Raw genomic sequence first — 23,395 nt, 5'->3', positions numbered from 1 at the left:
AGGGCCAGTGGCTATCAATTCATCCTAGCAGCCCAGCGCGGGAGCGGTTGCGCGCGCGTCGCGATGGCCCAACGCGGCCGAAGGCTGAGGGAGACCGCGCGCGATGACGACTTTGCAGAAAAGCCCCCGAGCTTTTAGATAATAACATGACTACTATGCGCACTATTCCTACCGACAGCGGTTTTGCAAACAAACCCTCGGATGTTTCCACCTTTACCACAGGAAGGTCCCTGGGGATCCCCACGCTCGCCGGCGCGGTGGTCGACGGCATAGGGTGATTACGTCGGGCAACCTAGGCGTGCTACGACGGAAGTAAGAGGCCGACCACCATCTACGGCTAAACGCACAAGGATGGGTGGCGGTTAGGGACTCGAAGGAGCACTGGTGTGAACTGCAGCGGCGAGCGACTATCCGTGGTGGCAGCGGCGCGACTGTTCCGTCAAGCCAGAGCAGCTAGAAGACTAACGAGTGAGCGGGTGAGCATAAGGAGCTTACAGCGAGCTTGTCCAAGGTGATGGCTCGGTCAGAGGCGGCCCAAGCAGAGTTGGCCACGTGCGACCGAGCATGGCAGTGACGCTCTGCTATGGACACTGGCGCGTCACCCCACCGACGATGAGCACCCTGGCCAAAATAGCGCGAGCACCGGATGGAGGGAGTCAAGGCGAACTCAGGGTTACAAGCAATTGAACTATTGCCACTCCTATGGGCCTTACCCCCAATCCTCTGGTCTGGTTGCCCGATGGTATGGTACTGATTACACTTTGTGATCGGTTCTGCAGTGGTGCGGCCATGGCAGGCTTCATCGGCGCCGCTAGGATGTTGGTGGTAACAAGCGGCGTAGACCTAACACTATGCCTATGCCTAAATCTAACATTATATGCCTTTGCCATGGCATGGGATGTTACTAATAAGCACTATGCCTAAATCTAAAGCTAGTGCTAACAAGCGGTGTCTAACTAACTAAGCAATTTTCAAAGCACTAACACTAATTGCCTAATCTTCCTTAAGCACTTTTGGTGGCTAGAGCACAAAGAAATGAGCCTCAACTCACACGCCACTTTCCTCAACTCCAACTACACTCAAATGACCGAACATGGGGGTATATATAGTCTCCACCCATCAAAATTTCCATTGGCAAAGGACTACACTCGTGTGGTGAGCACCAGAGACCTCTGCTGACACTACCATAGATTCGGTGTCCACCACATCAGCTAGCATTGGACTAGTCATTGCTACCCTTGGTGAGCCTAAGCTCTAGTAGTGGCACTCTGATGACCACTAGAGAATTCTGGCGAGGATAAAATGGTACTATATAGCCTCTGGACATGGCCTATACACTCTGTCTTTCTCCACGGTCTCTACAGCTTCTCTATCACCTAAAATCCGATGTTGTAGTCTCTGTTGACCACTGGAAGTTATGATGAGTCATCTTCTTGTCGCTCATTTGCAGTGGAGCCATATAAACTCTAGTGCTGAGCTTCGTTGCATCACCAAAGCTTCCCATTGGGCTCAACAATGATCGGACGGATCCAACTAGCAATATGTCTATTCTCTAGTTGGTATATCCGGTGCTCATCTAAGAACTCTTGTGTAGCCGTCTAGTGCATAATGAACTTGTTTTCTTCACATCTCTCATCTAGGCTTCTACTTGAGGTCTAAGACTTCTTTATTGTCTCCTAGAGTCTTCAACACAACTTCTAATCCTTTGCTTGGGATGTCCATCATTTGATCTTCATTTTCGCCTTGTCCAAAGTACATGGTTCCATCCATAGGACTAAAACCTTGTATAGTAGAGGACAACATTAGTCACAATGGTTACATTGTGATTCTATCACCATAATCAATAATGGATCCCAAAAATGAAACCTACCTACTTGCTTGGATGCAATGTAAGAACAAGATACAAATAAATGTGAATGATACAAATTGAATGGTACATGAAACCAATTTTGATACCTTACCATGTTCTTACCAAATCTACTTGTCCCCCTTGTGTGGAATTATGGACATAATCCTCCCCCTTAATCCACTACTCCCTTTCTAGAACCAAAACTCCCCCACTACTCTTATAATCACCATAACAATAAGAAAATTTTTATTTGATGATTTTGGTATTGATTGTTGGATAGGCTTGCTTTGGTCCATAAATTACCCCCCTTTGGGATCAAACACCAACAAGGCATTTGTAGCACAAGGGAGTGTCCATTATTGTGATCCTTTGGATTAGAGTGAAGTTGATCAAAGTACTTGACACTCACATTACATAGACTAAGCTCTCCCTAAGTGTATGCACATATATGTTGGGAAGCAAAACATAAGCATAATAACTAGCTAATTAAACCACAAATAGGGAGTTTAATCTATATATTGCATGGAGATAGCAGACATGAAATGAATTGAAGATACACCAATTGAAAACATCAAAATGATACTGAATTGAAGATTGCACTAGTAGAGAACAGACCTTTGATCCTCGGCCAAAATGGGCTCTAGTCCCGGAATTTTTTGCCCCTGGGACTAGAAATACCTTTAGTCCCGGTTGGTGGATCCAACCGGGACTAAAGGTCCCTGCCCAACGGCTACTGCGCCAGACAGAGGTGGCAGGGACCTTTAGTCCCGGTTGGAGCCACCAACCGGGACTAAAGGTATACTTTTACTCCCGGTTGGTGGCTCCAACCGGGAGTAAAGGTCTACTCCCGGGCCGTGGCTGCGCCCGGGGTTGGAAAGTTACCTTTAGTCCCGGTTGGATCTATCAACCGGGACTAAATGTTCTCCCTTTATAAATCGGCCGTCTCCTCCTTCCTCCCCGAGCCCGAGCTCAGCACATTTTGAAGCTCACTGCAGTAGTGTTCTTGCTTCCTCCCTCCCTCCATTGTTCCTCCATCCATTCTTCGATTCCTCCGTCGATTCTTCAGTTGTAAAGGTTACCAATCTCATACTCTCATTTTTTACCATTTTCTTATGCCATTTTATTCACTATATATATTTATGGTTCTTTATTGTGGTTTTTTTTCATTTGTAAGCAATTTGAGCTCAAAATCACTTTAAGCTTGCATATTTACATGAAAGAAGGTTAAAGTATATATAAATATAAAGTTAGAAAATAGTTAGAAAATTATAGCAAATCCTTACTAGTTGAACTTGCGGACCGTGTTCAGGTCGGCGAGGATGTTCTCTGCCGAGCAGTAACGGACGTCAAGGAGGAGCTTTGATTCTACGAGGGAGAGCGATAACGGTCGTGGAAGACCGTGTTCCCTTCCTCGTAGAATCGGAGCTCTTCCTTGACCAAGTACGGTGCCGTCCGGTGGAGAAATCCTCGCCGAGCTGATCACGTAAGCAAGGTCAACTAGTACGGATGGTTATTTATTCACATGTCCCGATATCGTCGTAGTAGTCTGTCAATCACCGTACCTAAACGTAGTATATATAAATAAAAACTTAGAAAATAGTTAGAAAATTATAGAAAATCCGTACTAGTTGAACTTGCGGACCGTGTTCAGCTCGGCAAGCATGTTCTCTGTCGAGCGGTAACGGACATCAAGGAGGAGCTTTGATTCTACGAGGGAGAGCGACAACGGTCGTGGGAGACCGTGTTCCCTTCCTCATAGAATCGGAGCTCTTCCTTAACCAAGTACGGTGCTGTCCGGTGGAGAAATGCTCGCCGAGATGATCACGTAAGCAAGGTCAACTAGTACGGATGGTTATTTATTCACACGTCCCGATATCGTCGTAGTAGTCTGTTATGTGTGTACATTCCCATTCTTCTGTTAATTTGCGGAAATATCATATGAATTACTTACCTGCCGCAGTAAAAGACGAGAACACAATGACCATTAAAAATATCATTGTTTAGAGATCTAGATAATTTTATAGTTTGTTAATTTTATTTGTTTATAAAAGAAGAAATTTATAGTGTATTAAAAAATGAGTATAGAGAGTAGATGGCAACTGCTTCTGGGGTCTCGGCCTCTCATGGGTTTCCAAAGCGACTTAGGCCGGGCCTTCCTCTCATTCCATGCGGCAAGTGTCGTGATGAGACGAAGATTGTGATGGAGTACCGAGTGAAGAAGGAGGGTCCCAACAAGGATCGTATCTTCTACAAGTGTCCGGATCGCAATGTGAGTTATTTTATCGTATTTAATGATTATGGTTAGTTTATACCTATTTTCATGATGGTTGTGATTAAAGTTCTAATTTTTTGTTTTAATTTCAGTGGGATGGCAGTGGACGATGTTCAGGCTTCTACTGGGAGGAAGAGTATGTTGAACTCGTGCAAAAATATCTTGCACAACAGGCAGATACGGCGGCTAATGAGGCAGTGATCCAGCCGAAGAAGCCCAAAGATGTTGCACAATCGGGGGATCTGTCTGTTTTAGTTGAGATTGGTCGCGAAATCCTTGTGCTCCTGAAATGTATTTTAGCTTTAGTTCTTTTAGTAGTAGTTGGGATTGTCTACATTGTAGCGATGCTTTCATAAATTTGTATCTTTTGTGGTGGCACGCATGTTGTATAAATAATTAATTATGATCTAGGTTTTAATATGATATTTATGTCATGTAATGCAGATGAGCCGTCATGGGATGTATAATGCTGATCGCCGCTCACAAGAGTTCATTGACGGCGTGCATTCTTTATTACGTGCGGCCGAGACAAACAAACGCGACGGTTTCATGTGCTGCCCATGTGCCATATGTAAGAATACGGTGGAATATCCTTGCTCAAGGACTCTTCATTCACACTTGTTCAAGTCGGGTTTCATGCCAAACTATATTTGTTGGACAAAGCACGGAGAAACCGGTGTTGTAATGGAAGAAGATGAAGAAGAACAATGGGACGACAATGATATTATTCCTGATGGTGCGTGCTTCAATGATACTGCAATGGGAGAAGCTAAAGAAGAGGTAGCCACAGAAGATGAGCCGGCTGATGATCTTTGTCAGGTCATTCGTGATGCACAAAGAGAATGTGAAAGTGAAAAGGAGAAGATCAAGTTCGAGCGGATGCTAGAAGATCACAAGAAATTGTTGTACCCAACTTGTGATACAGGGCAGAAAAAGTTGGGAACCACACTAGAATTGCTGCAATGGAAGGCAAAGAATGGTGTATCTGACAAGGGATTTGAAGAGTTACTAAAAATCCAAAAGAAGATGCTTCCGAAGTACAATGAATTGCCCGCCACTACCTACGAAGCAAAACAAGTTGTCTGTCCTATGGGGCTAGAAATTGAGAAGATACATGCATGTCCTAATGACTGCATCCTATACCGTGGCAAAGAGTACGAGAAATTGGATGCATGCCCGGTATGCCATGCGTCGCGGTATAAGATCAGGCGAGATGACCCTGGTGATGTTGAGGGCGAACGTCCACGTAAGAAAATCCCTGCCAAGGTTATGTGGTATGCTCCTATAATACCACGCTTGAAACGTCTGTTCAGAAACAAAGAACATGCAAAATTGTTACGATGGCACAAAGAAGACCGTAAGGTAGACAATATGTTGAGACACCCTACTGATGGGTCCCAGTGGAGAGCAATCGACAGAGAATTCCCGGAGTTTGCAAATGACGCAAGAAACTTAAGGTTTGCTTTAAGTACAGATGGTATCAATCCTTTTGGAGAGCAGAACAGTAGTCATAGCACTTGGCCTGTTACTCTAAGTATCTACAACATTCCTCCTTTGTTATGCATGAAGCGGAAGTTCATTATGATGCCTGTGCTCATCCAAGGCCCGAAGCAACCTGGCAATGACATCGATGTGTACCTGAGACCACTTATTGATGAACTTCTCATTTTGTGGAATAAAGAAGGTGTACGTGTGTGGGATGAGTACAAACAGGAACACTTTGATCTGCGAGCATTGTTGTTCGTAACAATCAATGATTGGCCTGCTCTAAGTAATCTTTCAGGACAGTCAAACAAGGGATATAATGCATGCACACACTGCTTCGGTGATATTAGAGGTGTATTCTTGAAAAAATGTCGAAAGGTCATGTACCTTGGCCATCGTCGATTTCTTCCTGCAAATCACCCCGTAAGAAAGAAAGGTAAGCATTTTAAAGGGAAAGCAGACCACCTGACCAAGCCTCGCAACCGAACCGGTGAGGATGTACTCGATATGGTCAATGATGTGAAAGTCGTCTTTGGAAAAGGACATGGAAGCCAACCTATTCCGAAAGACGCTAATGGTCACGCACCCATGTGGAAGAAAAAGTCCATATTTTGGGACCTACCCTATTGGCAAGTCCTAGAGGTCCGTAGCTCGATCGACGTGATGCACCTGACGAAGAATCTTTGTGTGAACCTGCTAGGCTTTATGGGTGTGTATGGAAAGCCTAAGGACACATTTGAAGCACGACAGGACCTGCGTTGTTTGAGAGAAAGAGACAACCTGCATCCAGAGAAGACAGATGATGGACGCCATTACTTACGTCCTGCTAGCTATACTCTAAGCAAAGAGGAGAAGGAAATCATGTTTGAATGCTTAAACAACATCAAGGTACCATATGGATTCTCCTCGAATATAAAGGGTATTATAAATGTGCCAGAGAAGAAATTCTGTAACTTAAAGTCCCATGACTGTCACGTTCTCATGACGCAATTACTTCCAGTTGCATTAAGAGGAATTCTACCTCCAAATGTACGTCTAGCCACCGTAAAGCTATGTGCATTCCTCAATGCAATTTCTCAGAAGGCAATTGATCCAACTGATCTAGCTAAACTACAGAATGATGTGGTTCAATGTCTCGTCAGCTTTGAGTTAGTGTTCCCTCCTTCCTTCTTTGATATTATGACACACCTCCTAGTTCACCTAGTCAAGGAGATTTTCACTCTCGGTCCTGTGTTCCTACACAACATGTTCCCCTTAGAGAGATTCATGGGAGTCCTGAAGAAATATGTTCACAACCGTGCTCGCCCAGAAGGAAGCATCGCCAAGGGCTATGGAACAGAAGAGGTCATTGAGTTCTGTGTTGACTTTATTCCTGACCTTGACTCGATTGGTGTTCCTGAATCGAGACATGAGGGGAGACTAAGCGGAAAGGGGACACTAGGGAGGAAAACATATATTGGTACGGATGATGATTATTTCAATAAAGCGCACTACACAGTTCTACAGAACTCCTCTTTGGTAGATCCGTATATTGAGACACACAAGGATCTCTTACGATCCGAGTTTCCAGGGAAGACTGAAGCTTGGATTACGCATAAGCACATGGAAACTTTCGGCGGTTGGTTGCGAAAAAAATGTCAAGGTGATGAGAGCATCCATGAGCAACTGTATTTATTGGCTATGCAACCATCATGGCATATCGTCACATACAAAGGGTACGAGATAAATGGGAACATATTCTACACAGTAGCCCAAGATAAAAGGAGTACCAACCAAAACAGTGGTGTCCGCATAGATGCCACAGACCCGAATGGGAATAAGCAGACATATTATGGACGCATAGATGAAATATGGGAACTAGAATATGCACCTACTTTGAAGATCCCATTGTTCAAGTGCCAATGGGTCAAGGTGACCGGAGGCGGGGTAACAGTAGACAACGAGTATGGAATGACAACAGTAGACCTTAGTAATATTGGGTACAAAGACGAACCATTCGTCCTTGCCAAGGATGTGAATCAGGTGTTCTATGTCAATGATATGTCTACCAAACCAAAAAGAGGGAAAAACGATAATGACTCAACCAAAGAGCCAAAGCGCCACATAGTTCTTTCAGGGAAAAGAGTCATCGTGGGAATTGAGGACAAGTCGGACATGTCAGAAGAATATGAAAAGGATGACCGAATTCCGCCCTTCAAAGTGAACAAAGACCCTAGCATCTTGGTAAATGATGAGGACACTCCATGGTTACGAAGCGATCATAACCAAGGGACATACGTAAAGAAGAAGTTCACTGCTGTGCCCACTTGATGATATAGTGATTTAATATAGTGTGTGTTTGAGATATTATGTAATAATTGTGAATTCAGATGTTTATTATGTCATGTTTCAAATTAAATCAATGTTTGATTTGGTGGGATTTCTCTCTCAAAAAGGTAAATTAGGATACTGAGTGATGAAAAATTAAAATATTAACGTTAAAATGATGTGAAAACAAATTTTCTGTCCAAAACCAATAATTTTAATAATTTTAATTAAACACTACATTTTTGCATTAACGAAATAATAAATATTAGTTACATTATGTTTTATAATTCTAACAAAAAATAAAAAAAGTTAGGTTATCGATTTTTCCTATGTGCAATAAACAAAAATAAAATTCATATTTTTAACAAAATAATTTTATGCCTTTTATTTAATTTACTATGTATTTAATAAAAACTATTGCATTTCTATTGTATTTAACAAGACTATTGCTTAAAACAGGCGGGAAACGAAACTGCAGGCCACCTTTACTCCCGGGTGGGAAGCCCACCCGGGAGTAAAGGTGGGCTGCAGTTTCGTGGCCCGCCAAAAAAAAGCCTTTACTCCTGGTGCGTGTTACCAACCGGGAGTAAAGGTATACCTTTACTCCCGGTTGGTAATACGCACTGGGAGTAAAGGGTTTTTACTCCCGGTTGGTGGCTGGCACCGGGAGTAATTCTCCTCTGCTATATAACCTCCAGCGCCTGGCAGATCGATCCGCTCGTCTTCTTCCTCGTCGAACACCGCCGCCCTCTTCTTCCTCGCGCCGCGTCCGTTCGCCTTCCGTGACACCGGCGCCGCCGTCTTCTTCCTCGTGCGGCCTCCACCGCGCGCGCCCGTGCCCCTCCTCCGCGCTTGCCCGTGGCCCTCCACCGCGCCCTCCTCCACGCCCGAGGCCCTCCACCGCGCGTTGCCCCACCGCGCCGGCCCGAGGCCCTCCAGTACGTACACTACCGAGCTTCGAGGTGATATATTCGTCGATCTCTTTGTACATTCGTCCGAGCCCTCCACTGCCGAGTTATAGATCACGTCGAAAACTACAACTTTGGTGTAAGCCATGTCAACGGTCGAGGTCGATTGAAAATTCCAAATTTTGAATCACAAAATCTAGAAACTAAAAATGAATATTTGGAACTCTAAATGATTTTAAATAAAAACATATCTTAAGGCAAGTTTTGAATATTTGGAACTCTAAATGACAAGTATAATTAAGGATCACCAATGAAATTACTTTAGAAATTAATTAGATTGATGTAAATCCATGGCTTGTATAATAAACACGCTATATATATTATTTGGAAACAACGCTACGAACCATCCGCTAATGATCCAGCCCATCAACCGCCATATATTCATCACTATATGATATGCCATTATTTCAAGATGCAGTTTCAATAGAAGAATTTTTTCTATCTTCATAGATCAATGTTTGTTAACGAAATTTTATCCAAATATATTCATGTAGGGTCTTTTTTTTTGAAGGATTTGTTGTAGGATATATAATGGTCAAATAGGAACTCAATTTTGATACCCAGTTTGTAAACTAAGCGTTTTTTAGTTTATCAAAAATATCACATGTTTCTTCATTTGTGAACTTTGAATATACAGATATAATATATTAATGTTGCTAAAGTAATATGAGCATTACATATTTTTTTCCGGGAAGACTATCTTCAAACTTTATATCATAGCATCAGAGATCGCCTGTAGAAGAAGAAAATAAATTCTTATCATTTCGGAAATAGTAATGGTTATATGAGCAATAAGACACATATACTTACATTTCATAATGACTTATACTTATATTATTAACATAGAATTTTCTCATATGATGAATGACTACATGGTTGATCACATGGTACATAGGATCACAACATCACGCACCGACACCGCCCCGGCCCGCCTCACGTCGTCGTCGTCGTCAGCACGCCGGCCCGCCTCACGTCATCGTCGTCAGCACACCGGCCACCGCGCCGACACGTATATATACGTCATTTGTATTCATATGCATTTTGTCCATGCGTTTCTATGTATACGGCGGAGCACCGCCGCCCTCGTTCACCCATGTGTACAGACATATATACGGCGGAGTGGAGCACCACCACTCTTGTCACACCGCCCTTTCTCGTGCCCTAATTCGCCCTAGTACCGACGTAGTTCGTCCTAGTGTGGCGAATTGCGTCCGTGATCGAGGGGCAAGATTTAATAATGCATATTGTTTGTAGATTTTACGCATGTAATAAGCAAAGATTTGACGTACTATATATTGGTTTTGTTTTTTGAAGCTAGATGGCCGACCCGAGAAATATGGATGAGGAGGAGTTGATGATGAATTTGATCAACACTGGCACTCAAGTTGCCGGCGATGATGGTGCTAAAAATAACGTGCAAGAGGATGTAGATGACGGGAGTCAGTACGTAGCTCTTGAACAAAATGAGCAACAACATATTGGCCAAGTATATATTTTTTATTATTAGCTATATATATATTATCATATGTCTTATGTGTGCTCATGACATTAAAAATAATGTTTATGTTTTGTAGCCCTCTGGATCGACATCAACAACTACAACGAAGAGTAAAAATGTTCGAGGTCCCAAAAAGCCATTGGAGGGTCGCTTCATCATCTCGGAGTTCAATGTGGATACAGGAGAACCGGGGGGGCCGAATAAAATGAAATTTGTGCACCACTGTGGTTACCTTGTACGGGACCGGCTCCCGATTAGTACCCGTGAATGGAAGAAGAAGACCAATGCTCCTCATATCAGTTTTGTCTCCGATCGTGACAAGGCGTTAATTTGGAATGATGTCTTGGTACATTTCACGCTCCAAACAGATGATTATGATGATATAATAGATGGTGATGAATTGAAGGAGCGAGTTAGGGATTGGGCAATGAAGAAGATGGCCACCCAGTTTCAGACTTGGCAGAAACACCTATACACGACGTATGTCAAGAAGAACATAGCACCAGATTTTACTGTCCCAGGCCCGATCTCAAAGCAGAGGCCCTATTGGGATGAGTTTGTACAGTACAAGACTTCGGAAGAGGGTGTGAGTCGGGTGATAAAGAACCAACGTAATGCCCAACAGAAGACATACCACCATACCTTGGGATCAGGTGGCTACCCGACTGCCATTAAGAAGTGGAACAAAATGGAAGCAGACCTTCTTGCCAAGGGTATCAGACCAGAATCACTCGAGTGGGGAGAACGTGCAAAGAATTGGTTTTTCGCTCATGGGGGAACACTAGACCAGGAGACAAGGAAGTGCGTTTATGGCGCAAGATTGCAAGAAGCAGCAGGAAGATTGTTTTATGCTCAGAGAGCTACTGCTAGTGGTGCGTTCAGGCCCAACAGAGAGAAGGATGAGCTGACATACGCCATCGGGACTATTGAACATGGTGGCCGAACTAGAGGCAAAGGAAGTGTCTCGTGGGAGCATGGATTCCCTCAGGACAGACCTTCCTACAGAAGTCGCCAGAGAAAGAAGGAAGAAGAGGCACACCGGCTCCAGAGGTTGGAGGAAGCGGTGCCTGAAGCACAGGAGCGGGAAAAAAACCTTGAAGCGAGAATGCAGGAGGAAATCAAAAGGCAAGTGCAAATAGCAGTGAGTGCAAGCAAGCAGGCATCAGAGCCAGGAATCAACATTAGCCAATCTGTTCAGTTGAAAAGCAGCTGCGCTTCCACGGAGATACCAAATCAAGGGGACACAGGACTGCGCTTCCCTGTGGATGACGTCACTGAACCTTGTACAACGTGTGAGCTACACATTCCGAAGGAGAATTCCACAATCAAGGTGGCTATCGGTCTTGTTAATCCTATCGACCGAACCAAGACACCAAGGATTCATGGGAATATAATCCAAGAAGGATATGCCACCATCTCGGTAGATAAAGCTGAAAAAGGTTTTAGTGATTTGCCTCTTGACATTCCTGGAGGTGATGGCGAGAAGACTCTAGGAGAAGCGGAGAAGACATTCATTCTATGGCGCAAGCGCTACATCATCATTCTAGGGATGTCGGCTCCACCTCCTCCTGAACTACCTCACCATAGGTACGTGCGGATGAAAACACTACATCATTAATTTGTATTGGCTTAAATAATTAACAATCTGCTCATAATAATATGTCATTCCTTTTTTTGTAGCAGATCCTCCCCCAACCTAAATCCAATTGTTCAATCGCCAGATCATCATAGTGCTCTGTACGATGACATTGTGTTGGAAGACGAGGCTGCATCCACACCCTCTCCAAGGAGGTCTCCAACGCCGCAGCCGCCACCTCCAAGGAGGTCTCCAACGCCGCTGCCAACACCTCCAAGGAGGTCTCCAACGCCTCCCCCGCCCCTGCCTACCAAGAAGCCTAGCAAGAGGCCAGCCCCTCAAACGAAGAACTAGTCCCCGCCTGCAAAGAAAGCCACCGTGAAACCAAGGGCTATTCCCAAAATAATATCTGAAGAGAAGAAAGAAGGAACTGATGCATATAAAAAAGACATGTCTAGATTCTATGACAAACTTAAAATGAATCAAGAAGCAAGGAGAAACCCAGAGAAACCGTACTTCTTCGTAGCTCCGGATATTTTAAGAAAAAAGGTGACTTCTTACCAGCATCAACAGCGGGAATCTCGTAAGCCGTCCAAATCAACGTTATCAGACTATGACCGCACTCTCACCAAGTCAATTGAGGCGGCACAGAAAAAGAAGCGGGCAGGGAAAGGAGTTGCCCAACTCGGACAACAAGCGCACCAATCAATCCCCCCGCTAGTTGTTGGTAATGAATATGGTTCGAATTTAGGATTAATGCATCAGGCAAACATACCTCCGGATGTCGATTTGGATCACCTTGGTGAATTTCTTGATGAGACTGGTCTCGACCTTTACCAGATGTTTGGTGATGGAAACATTGAGAGTGCGGCGGAGGTTGATATTTGGAAGAAAAAATTTGTACTAGGCCAGAGTCTATACAACCCTCAAGCCTTATCTGATCTGGGGACGCAAATGTACCTGCTAAACAAGTGGTATATGCAGGCGTCTACCAGTGGAGACTTCTGCGTTGGTGTCAAAATTAGAGACGAACATTGGTTCCGTGGCGATGATGTTATGTATGTTGACTTTGTAGAATTTCATCAACTATGCCACCTGACCTCTCTGGACAAAGTTATCATTAACTGCTATTGCCTGTAAGTAATAATTCTTTCGATCTATTATTAAACTCATCATATGTGTGTATATGCATATAAATTATCCTAACAAGTACTATATATATGCAGATTTACAATGACAGAGCTCAGAAAGGAAGGCTGCAATGAAATTGGTTTTGTTGATCCCCATATAGTATTCAAAGACCCAATTACTCCAATGACTAATTGGAAGTCTGAGTCAGAGAGTAACCTCATGAACTTCTTAGTGAACCAACGCCACAAGAAGGATATACTCTTTCCCTATAACTTCAAGTGAGTGTTAATCATGTCGATCATAGCCTTAATGGCTCATATGTTGATTCTAGTTAATTAATGAGTGTTATGCGTTATATCCTATAAACACATGCAGCAATCACTGGATATTGATGGACATCGATCTGGTGAAAAGTCACTTGATAATCTATGACTCGATGAGAAAACCACAACAAGACTACCAAGATATGATAGATATTATCCAGAGGTAATTTCGGGATCTCTAGCAACTATATATACACACAAACATGATGATTAACTATATCTGATGACGTGGCAAATTTTTTATTGGGCAGTGTTTGGAAAACCTTTATTGAGAAGCAACACATGGAAAAATGCAAAGCGCCACTGAATGTAATCCCATTGAAAGTAAGTCCCCTGAATCGCATCATCTTTATTAATTAAACATATAGCTTTCACCGGATCACCAGATTGGATGACAAATCTTTTTCTCGTAAAGTGGTGTCTGAGGCAGGAACAGGGGAACAACTACTGTGGTTACTATGTTTGCAAGTTTATCAAGGTGCTCTCCCAAAGAACTCCTACAGAGAGACTCAAAGTACGTTAAAAATACACTATATATTCATTTAATTATTATTATTGATTGTGTTACTATGTCTTTATATATATATATATACATATATTAATTTATTTTCCTTTAATTCAAACCTGTAGACTCGATGGTTGGAGGAAAAGGTCATACGGCAAGACCAAATCAAAGCAATTCAAGAGTCTATAGCTGGATTTTTTAATGAGCAGGTCATCGATTCCAAGGGCGAGTTCTACTTCGACCCAACACTGCCATTGAAGCCAAGCTAGAGGATGAGAAGAAACTTGTTATGTCACAACAACTATAATGCAATCTTTTGTAATATATGCACATGAAATAATATAATGTAAAATACACATATGCATGCATGCATGTAAATATATATATGATGCATATATATATATATATATATATATATATATATATATATATATATATATATATATATATATATATATATATATATATATATATATATTTCTATGCTTGAATTGTGTGATTTAATACGTTCATTGTGCTTGAACCGAAACATACTATATGCGCGTATAAATGTATAATTAGCAGCGTACAATACAACTTCGAAAACCTATTTTGAAAAGAAAACAAAAAAATGAAAAGAAAAGAAAAAAGAAAAAAACCTTTAGTCCCGGTTCGTATTACCAACCGGGACTAAAGGTGCCGGCCATCGTGGCATGTCAGGAGGCACCTTTAGTCCCGGTTGGTGTTACCCACCGGGACTAAAGGTCCTCCTTTAGTCCCGGTTCCTGACCCGGGACTAAAGGACCCCCCCTTTAGTCCCGGATGCTTGCTCCCGGGTGGGGAACCGGGACTAGAGGGGGTTCCCCACCGGGAGTAAAGCTCGGTTCTCTACCAGTGTTGATTCCTTTCAAACCATTGATTATCTCACATGACTTGATTTTCCTTACAATGAGAATACACACAAGTTATGCTTGAAAACAGTGCTAGTCTCAAAGATCTCAAACCATAGAGTAACCACCCTTAAAAGTGTGAATACAAGTGTTTGAATTACTTGTAGGAAACATGCACTAGAATTTTAAGTCCAAACATATCAGTTGCAAAATGATACTAGTTGAATTTGAATACCACTTGAAGATGATAGTTGGTGGAAATTATCTATGATTCGGACATTGGCACATAAAGGATATAAAAATAACAACTAAAAATGATAATTGGAGTAAGTAATAATTGAAATTGAATACCACTACTTGAAAATTGAACCTAGATGGCAATTGTTAAACTTCTAGGGTTTTACAGTATCACTAGCTCGTTCCCTAGGCGATGACACTACAAGCGTGACACAACTTCTGCTCTACCCTGTTTCGCAAAAAAAAAAAACTTCTGCTCTACCCTCCCCCAAACTCTAACGCCATATTTTGACATGGTGGCCCTACTCGACAGTTCCTTGCCCCACCCTGTGGCTGGTGGATGGTGCCCAACAATGACGGCACCCCTGCTTCATGGCAGTGCATCACATCTCTACACGCTTGCCTGCCGTACAGCCTTCTTAGTTATAAGCTTGACAAGGCTCATTGGTTGTGTCTATGAAATTGTCATGACATCGACACAATCGATAGGCTCATCGCCTCACTAGGCTGACCAAGGTGCCATGGCATGGTTACTCTATGCTTGTGCCGTGTCTAGGCCAACAATTGAGCCCATGGTCTGGTACCATACAAGATGTGCCATGCCACCGGTTTGCAATGTTTTAACTAGTAGGTTAAGCTATTTAGCAGATCCCTACTTTAAGAGCTATAAAAAGATATAGTGAGGTGCAGATGGAGCTATTTCATTTAGCGATTTTAATTTATAGAAAGCGTAAAAACCGTTAATTAATAAATTATGCATAAATATATGGAACTAAGAAATTTATGAACATAAATATTCAAATACATGTCCAGGGCTTTAGGAGAATTTCTCTACATGTCATTGTTTCATAGTTATTCAATCAATCAACACACTCAAGGCTAAAATGAGCACTAATACTCATTAAAATTTAAAAACAAATAAATCAAGGGTTATTTAATAGTTTATTTACTACATCATTTACTAAATAATGAACACACAATGGTGTTATATAGATCATAGTCATCTAGAGTGAGCAAATGAATATATATTTGCCTCGGTTTGGATTAGCTTGGCTAAAAAAGTTTTGCGGCTAAGCAAAATAGCTAGCTAAAATGTCCTTTATGGCAGTGGCAGTGGCAGTAGCGAGAACTAGTAGTATTGTAGTGCCATGTCCAATTGTCGATTGAAAAGCTATATAGAGCTATAGCAGGCAATGTAGAAGTTTGTGGGCCCATTTCCCATGTACACCATCAGCTGTGAGTTTTAGTAAGACATTGTAGATTAATTAAGAGTTAAATGCACCAGAGGTCCATGAACTTGTCATGGTATACCACTTAGGTCCGTAAACTAGAAAAATGCATTTATAGGTCACCTAACTTGTTAAATGGCGCACCGTAGGTCCATAATGCTGTGTCAGCGCTTTCTTGCTTAGGTGGCATGCCAACCTGGCATGTTTTTTTTTTCATCTAACCCCTCTCTCTAGGCCTGTGCATGGATTATGTGATCCACCCAATCCAGCCACCCAAAACCCAATCCAATCCATAAGACCCATGGGTCAGAATTTCAGCATGACCGTCGGCAGCCCTCCGCCAAACAAGCGCACTGGAGCAGCACGAACAACGTGGTCCTAGGGCACGCGGCGATCGGAGCAGTGGAACGACGGCGGCGTTTGTCGACGGTGATGGCCGCGTCCTCCGTCGCGTTCGTCGTGTCCGGCAACTTCACGCCACGCAGCCGTAGGAAGTCGTTCCCAGTGCAGTTGAGCCGCCACGCACCTGCACCCGGTGACGCTGTCCCTGAGCCCCCAGTCCCGCGGCGACGCTGGCGTGAATTGAACCGAAAAATGATGGTGACCTTGAAAATTTGGCCATGAAAGTTATTTCAAATACACAGAGAGGTTCTCCCATTCTCACCAAGGGGGGTGTGGGGAGGAAGGCCTCTAAAAACATTAAGGACAGAGATGACATTCATGGATCTCCTCTAATAAGCTCCAAGGGTGGAGAGTTGATGGAAGATGATTTGAGTGATTTAGGCATGGGTGCCTTTACCTTGCAACAGGAAGAACAACTCAGTTTCTCCAAGGGTGGAGAGGCGGGGGTTTGTTCTAGGAGCTCTAGGAATGTTTTAAATTGTTCGGTATCCAAATGAGAGTAATGTTTTGGAACGTGAACGGACTTGGGAAAGCTCGTTCGCCTGCGCCGGTGCCATTGCCATCGTTGGGAGCTCCGTGTACCAGAACGGGCCATGGAATGGGCTGCAGTTCAGCGGCGAGCCGGAGATAGAGCCCAACAACAGCAACTTCCAGTTCGAGTTCGTCGCCGTCGCCGTCGCCGTCGCCGTCGCCAACGCAGTTCCAGTTCAAGTTCGTCGCCAACAACAATGAATGGGCTGCAGTTCATCGGCAACGGCGGCGGCGGCGTGTCACAATTTGTGCTGAACCAGTCGAGTGCACTGTAGCGCTTCGGCGTCTGCAACACCAGCAGCGGCTTACCGGCGTGCGCCTGCATGCATGGGTTCAATTCACGCCAGCGTCGCCACGGGACTGGGGGCTCAGGGACAGCGTCACCGGGTGCAGGTGCGTGACGCGGCTCAAATGCACCGGCAACGACTTCCTGCGGCTACGCGGCGTGAAGTTGCCGGACACAACAAACGCGACGGAGGACGCGGCCATCACCATCGACAAACGCTGCCGTCGTTCCACTGCTCTGATCGCCGCGTGCCCTAGGACCACGTTGTTCGTGCTGCTCCAGTGCGCTTGTTTTGGGTGGCTGGATTGGGTGGATCACATAATCCATGCACAGGCCTAGAGTGAGGGGTTAGATGGAAAAAAAACATGCCAGGTTGGCATGCCACCTAAGCAAGAAAGCGCTGACAAAGCATTATGAACCTACGGTGCGCTATTTAACAAGTTAGGTGACCTATAAATGCATTTTTCTAGTTCATGGACCTAAGTGGTACACCGTGACAAATTCATGGACCCTGATGTATTTAACTCATTAATTAATACAGTTGCCTAATTTTAAACTCATTTACTGTTGAACAGTGTAGCAGATTTGTTAGAGCAAACGATAGCATATATGTTTGCGGCGGGTGCGGCATATATTGGACTACTTGATGATCTGGCGCCAAGATATTCATTCAGCTGTTTGGTTGCTGTATGGTCCGTTGTTGCTGAAGCCTGCCTTGGGTTGCTGATAATTTGGGTTTTCAGATACGTTCTAGAAACCAGAAAGATGTGCAGCACACAAGGACAAGTGACCTCGGGCTGGAACTTGATCACCTTTGCCGTCGGCCTGCTCGGCTCCGAATCTCGGGATGATCGCCGTAACGCGGTTCGTCTGTTGGACACCTTAATTCGTCGGGAACAAAATACTGGTGGCACCCAAGCTGCTGCCTTGCAAGGTCCCCCTTGAGAACCTTATGAAACGCTCGAGGTGGGCGACAGCGAGATCAGGGAGCGTGCAACTAGGATTGTTGCGGCTCTTGCCGGCGATCTCCGCCACATTGACCAGTTCCCCTCAGCAGTGGATCACATAGCTTCACTGTTTCAACAAGCCTCTAATAAGCAGTTGCCCACAACTGCAGTGACGACGACGAAAAGCATGCAGGAGCCGGAGGACGAGCAGGCAGGAAGGAACCTTTATTGTGGGCTCGTATACCGGGGCATCCTATCTTTGCTCAACATTTACATCTATAAAACCTTTGAGAATGAGGAGGAAACTGACCTCGAGAGGCTCATCCAGCACCAAGGAAACTGTGTGCACATATGCAACAACCATGTCCTGCTCTCAAAGATCACAGCGCCACTGAACTCATCCAACGCCTTCCTTGACAACGCAGCAGAGGAGTATGACAGTGAGTGGATCGACATACTGAGCAGATCACTGAGGATCTTAGCCTGGCTGATCCGTGCTCCTGGTGAAGCCAACATAAGCCTGCGCAATGAGACCGCAAGCAATACACAGGCCGTCGCTAACCTGACAAGGATTCTAGAGGGTGACAAGTTTGGCCCAGTGCTAAAGGCACCAGCCATCCAGATCCTTGCAGAATTGGCGTCTTCAGACAACAAGACTCTGACGAGCTTGGGCAAAGGTGACAAACACAAGTTCATTTCCCGATTGTGGGGCATCTTCTTTGCAGCTCCACAAAAGGATGGCATTTGTACTGGTGACAACAACAATAGGACTGCCATTGAAGAAGAAGAAGAAGAAGAAGAAGAAGAAGAAGAAGAAGAAGAAGAAGAAGAAGAAGAAGAAGAAGAAGAAGAAGAAGAAGAAGAAGAAGAAGAAGAGACACAGCTAGAGCAGGCTACCAGATTGAGACACGAAGCAGGGGAGGCACTGGTACAGATGCTCCCTGTGCTGGACGCAGGAAGTTCCTCAGATATCCTGCAGATGCTCATCCCAAGTGGTTCTGAGGGTCACGTTGTTGGCCAACTTACCTGCATGCTTACAGGCAATAGTAAGGGCTCTCAAACTCAAACCTGGGCGGCAGAAATCCTCAAGTGCTTAGGTTCACATTTGACGAATGAGCACAGGCAACTTCCTAGGCAGGATGTGATCCAGATGTTGACAAAGGTAACCCCATACCCATCTAGATGACTACATCTTCGTTCCTGCACATTCATTCATTTCAGCTTATCATCTTCAACATATTGTTAACTGATGGTGCATCAGGTTTTTCAACTCATACTATCTATCCAAAGAGAAGAAAGCGATGGCGCTACTGCTGGGGTAGCAGGAGCAGACAGCAATCATGCAGCACAAAACGATGAGGAGACCACGGAGGGAACCCGTCATCATCATCATCATCCAGTAAACATGAAAAGGAATTCGTGGTGGCCCTGTTATCCCTTGCTGTGGCGATATGCGACGGCACGATGGTGAATGCACATGATTTCATCGGTGCTGCCCCTGTCGACATAGTGTTGCTCGTGATAAAGCTTAAGGAGATGATAGAGACAAACAATGACGCCACAGTTGAATGCCTGCGAGTAGTTAAGCTTTCCTGCCAACTGGTTGTTTCCATGGTGCAGCTCGAGCCCAGCTCTGTCAAAGTCTGCATAGACCACAGTTTCATGGATGTACTATCCAAATCCTCCAAGGGCTTGTCAGATCTCGATAACTGCCTCATGCTCTTTGATGACAATTATCATCAGGTGACCAAGACTGATAAGCCACTAGCTTCACTTGTGAAGCAAGCACAGGAACTCTTCGACAAAGCACACGAACAAGGTAATAATGGCCCTGCTGCTTAATTAAGAGAAATAAAACCATCTATTATATTGCGGTGTGTATGAACTATATGGAAAAGTACCAAGTCTGTTTGCGGGTCAATCCACTGCTGCGTGAAGTGTGAAACTCGGATTTATATATTAATTGATAGGCCACTGCATATGTTAAACTATTATTAAAGTGTGAATGTGTGATGATGTGTGGCAAGGCTACAATCAAATTAATGTTGCATGCTATAAAAATCGGCCTCTCAGTATTATTTGTTCTGAACGACAATGAGATACACATACATTCTCCAGATTAACAATGTTGTGTGTATGTGCTCCGGCCGGCAACTGCAGTTGCCCCGCCGCTGTATATGATGTGTTATCTCCCTCGCGTGGATTCCTGCTGCATGGCAAGCAAAATCATAGGCTGCCTTCCCAAATCAGCTTGACTTTCGTTAAAAAAAAATCAGCTTCCGTTGGAACAGGAGCAAGACAATAAAGGACCGAAGCGACGCGGGAACGGACATCGAAAAGAATATACCGAACTCGACTCCTCTTCCTCCTCTGTCCGACTCCTGTACCTGTTCTTGCTGTCTCTCCCGATTCCTTGCTATTCCCAGTCTAAACTCCCTCTGATTCTTCCCCCAAATTGTATCAGTACTGCTGTAATTGCGAATTGGTAGTGAAGGTTCATAACAAGCACATGGTTAGAATAAATTAAGATTGTGCACGGGAAGAGCTAGCTAGTAGATCTGTCAAACTTACAACACCAGGCAAATAATCCCACACAAATAGAGGCTGCATTTACATGGCAACAGAAAAGCAATCTATATGGGCAGAGGATGATGCAAATTTATTCTCTACTTCCATTATTAATAGAAGGCCTGGAAATTAAAAATACACACAGGAGTCAGTTTATACATATATGAGGAAAGGAAGGGAAACATACAAATCACTCTCAGCAAGCATATATAGTGGCACGCAGACACAGCAGCAAAAAGCATTGCTGCATAAACAAACCACTCACCCCATAATGAAACGCCAGCTACAAAATAAGTTATTCTGTAGCCACCTCCATTTACGATAATTTTATATACTAATTTACGATAATGTTAATACATATTTACGATAGTTGGGTTACTAACAGATGGAGATATTTACCATAACGTTATAGTAAACCACTTAGTAAGGAGTTACTATAATCTCGTAAATTAACATAGTAATTATCGTAACTCAAAGTGGCTATTGAATAAGTTATTTTGTAGCCAGCTATATATATATATATATATATATATATATATATATATATATATATATATATATATATATATATATATATATATATATATATATATATATATATATATATATATATATATATATATATAGACACACACACACACTAATTCACTCTGGACTCGATCTCTCACTACCGGAGACTGTGTAGTTACTCACACTCGGTAAATACACAGTATCCCGTAGTATCTAGAGTATACTCCTCGATCAAGTAGTAGGTAGACGAAGAGCGGATGTTGTGTGAGCATTTCCAGGGGACGGCGGAGGCCTACTCGAGGAAGCGCCATCTTGTAGGGCGCCGTTGCTGGCGTTGTCAAACCAGACCTCTGATGGGTGACCATCATTCACCGGTTGCTTGTTTTTTCCCTAACAAGGTGTTTATAATACCAGTAAATAAATTTTATCGGGACTGAGCAAACTTAAGGTTTATCCATAGGATTTTTTTCATGATTTGCTAGGAACTATCTCTAGTAATTCATCATAGATGATAGATCATAATTGCATATAACAATGAAGAAATATAAACAACACAAGTCACAATGGTGGATCGGAGCATCAGACATATGGGGGCCGAGATGGCGTTAATTATATTAGGGGGTCTTTGAGCATGGGTGCTAGGAAAGGAAATGAGTTCGGTGGAATTCAGGTTTTAGGTGGAGTTCTATATAGGATGTGTGGACCGGAGTAGGAAGATTTTTTTGCCTAGAATGGCATGACTCTAGGGCGTCATATGGATCCATATGAAGAATTTTGACAAGAATATAGAAAATTTTACCTTAACCCGTCGAAAAAGGAAAGTTTTCTTTTTATTTTTGCCAAAATTATACACATATTTTAAATAGAACCTGAGCAAATATATTTATGAGTGCAAATAAATAGCCGATATACAGAGAGTAATGCATGAGAAAAAAGAAATGACAAAGCAATAAAGTAGACCGGCCGGCCGGGATCTAGTACGTACCATGTGATGCGCGAGGTCATCCCAGGATCCAATCCGAAAGATGAAATCCCACCCCATCTTGCAGTCTTGTGCAGGCGGTTTCAGCTGCCACTTCTGGATGCCGGCATGATAGAGCATCGCCCAGAGATGGGTGATGAGCTCGCCACCTTGCGAGAGGTACTGCATGTGCTCCTCCACGTCGTCCGATGGCGCGGCGTACACCAATGCCTTCACCCAGAAATCTACCAGCAACTTCCACCGATCAGCTGGAGCCATTTCTTGATTAGTAAGTCCCTTCCCCAGCTTGACACCCAGGGCATAGACCCAGTATCCAACACCCTCAGATGGATTAAGTGTAATATCATCCGTGTCGCAACTGTCCATTGCCCGTAACTTGTCTCCTGTTCCGTTCGTCCAACCAATCACCACTTCCCTGACTTGAGCGTATATCCATTTTGTAGTCTCGAAGCGGCCAGGGAGTAAGCGCGGTGCTGAAGCCACCAAGTATGCACAGTATTTGGACAGAGCCGTGGCCACGCCACGATCCTTGTTGTCTTCGTCTACAACATGAACTTGGTCGTGCAGTTCGCAGTAGCATGTTGCAATGTGCCACATGAGAATACAAGACACGTATATCATCTCATTCGTATCGGTAGCCTCAGACGATGGCTTAACAGCTACCTTGACAGAGAAGCCTGGAAGCTGGCAACCTCTTTGTCTATTTTCCTCTTCGGAGGATGCCCAGCCACTCACTTCATCGGACCTCATCTTGTCAAGAATAAAACAACCAATGGATGTTTTCACATCGTCACAGTGCAGGTCACCGGGACTCCTGGAGCCGCCCTTCAACATTTCCTGGAACTCTAGTCTTATGTACTGCAGTCCAAGCAGTCCCAAACACCTCTTTACAAGGGACTTTAGATGCGAACAACATTTCC

General features: G+C 43.8%; 1 pseudogene; it reads right to left on the bottom strand.

Moving 5' to 3' along the window:
* Nucleotides 1-20,875: 20,875 nt before the first annotated feature.
* Nucleotides 20,876-23,395, bottom strand: part of LOC136503964 (uncharacterized) — a 12,276-nt pseudogene continuing 9,756 nt past the window's right edge.

This window comes from Miscanthus floridulus, chromosome 14 (assembly GCF_019320115.1).
Source record: "Miscanthus floridulus cultivar M001 chromosome 14, ASM1932011v1, whole genome shotgun sequence".
NCBI lineage: Eukaryota > Viridiplantae > Streptophyta > Magnoliopsida > Poales > Poaceae > Miscanthus > Miscanthus floridulus.
The sequence above is the reverse complement of the archived record's forward strand: the minus strand, read 5'-3'. Positions and strand labels throughout refer to the sequence as shown.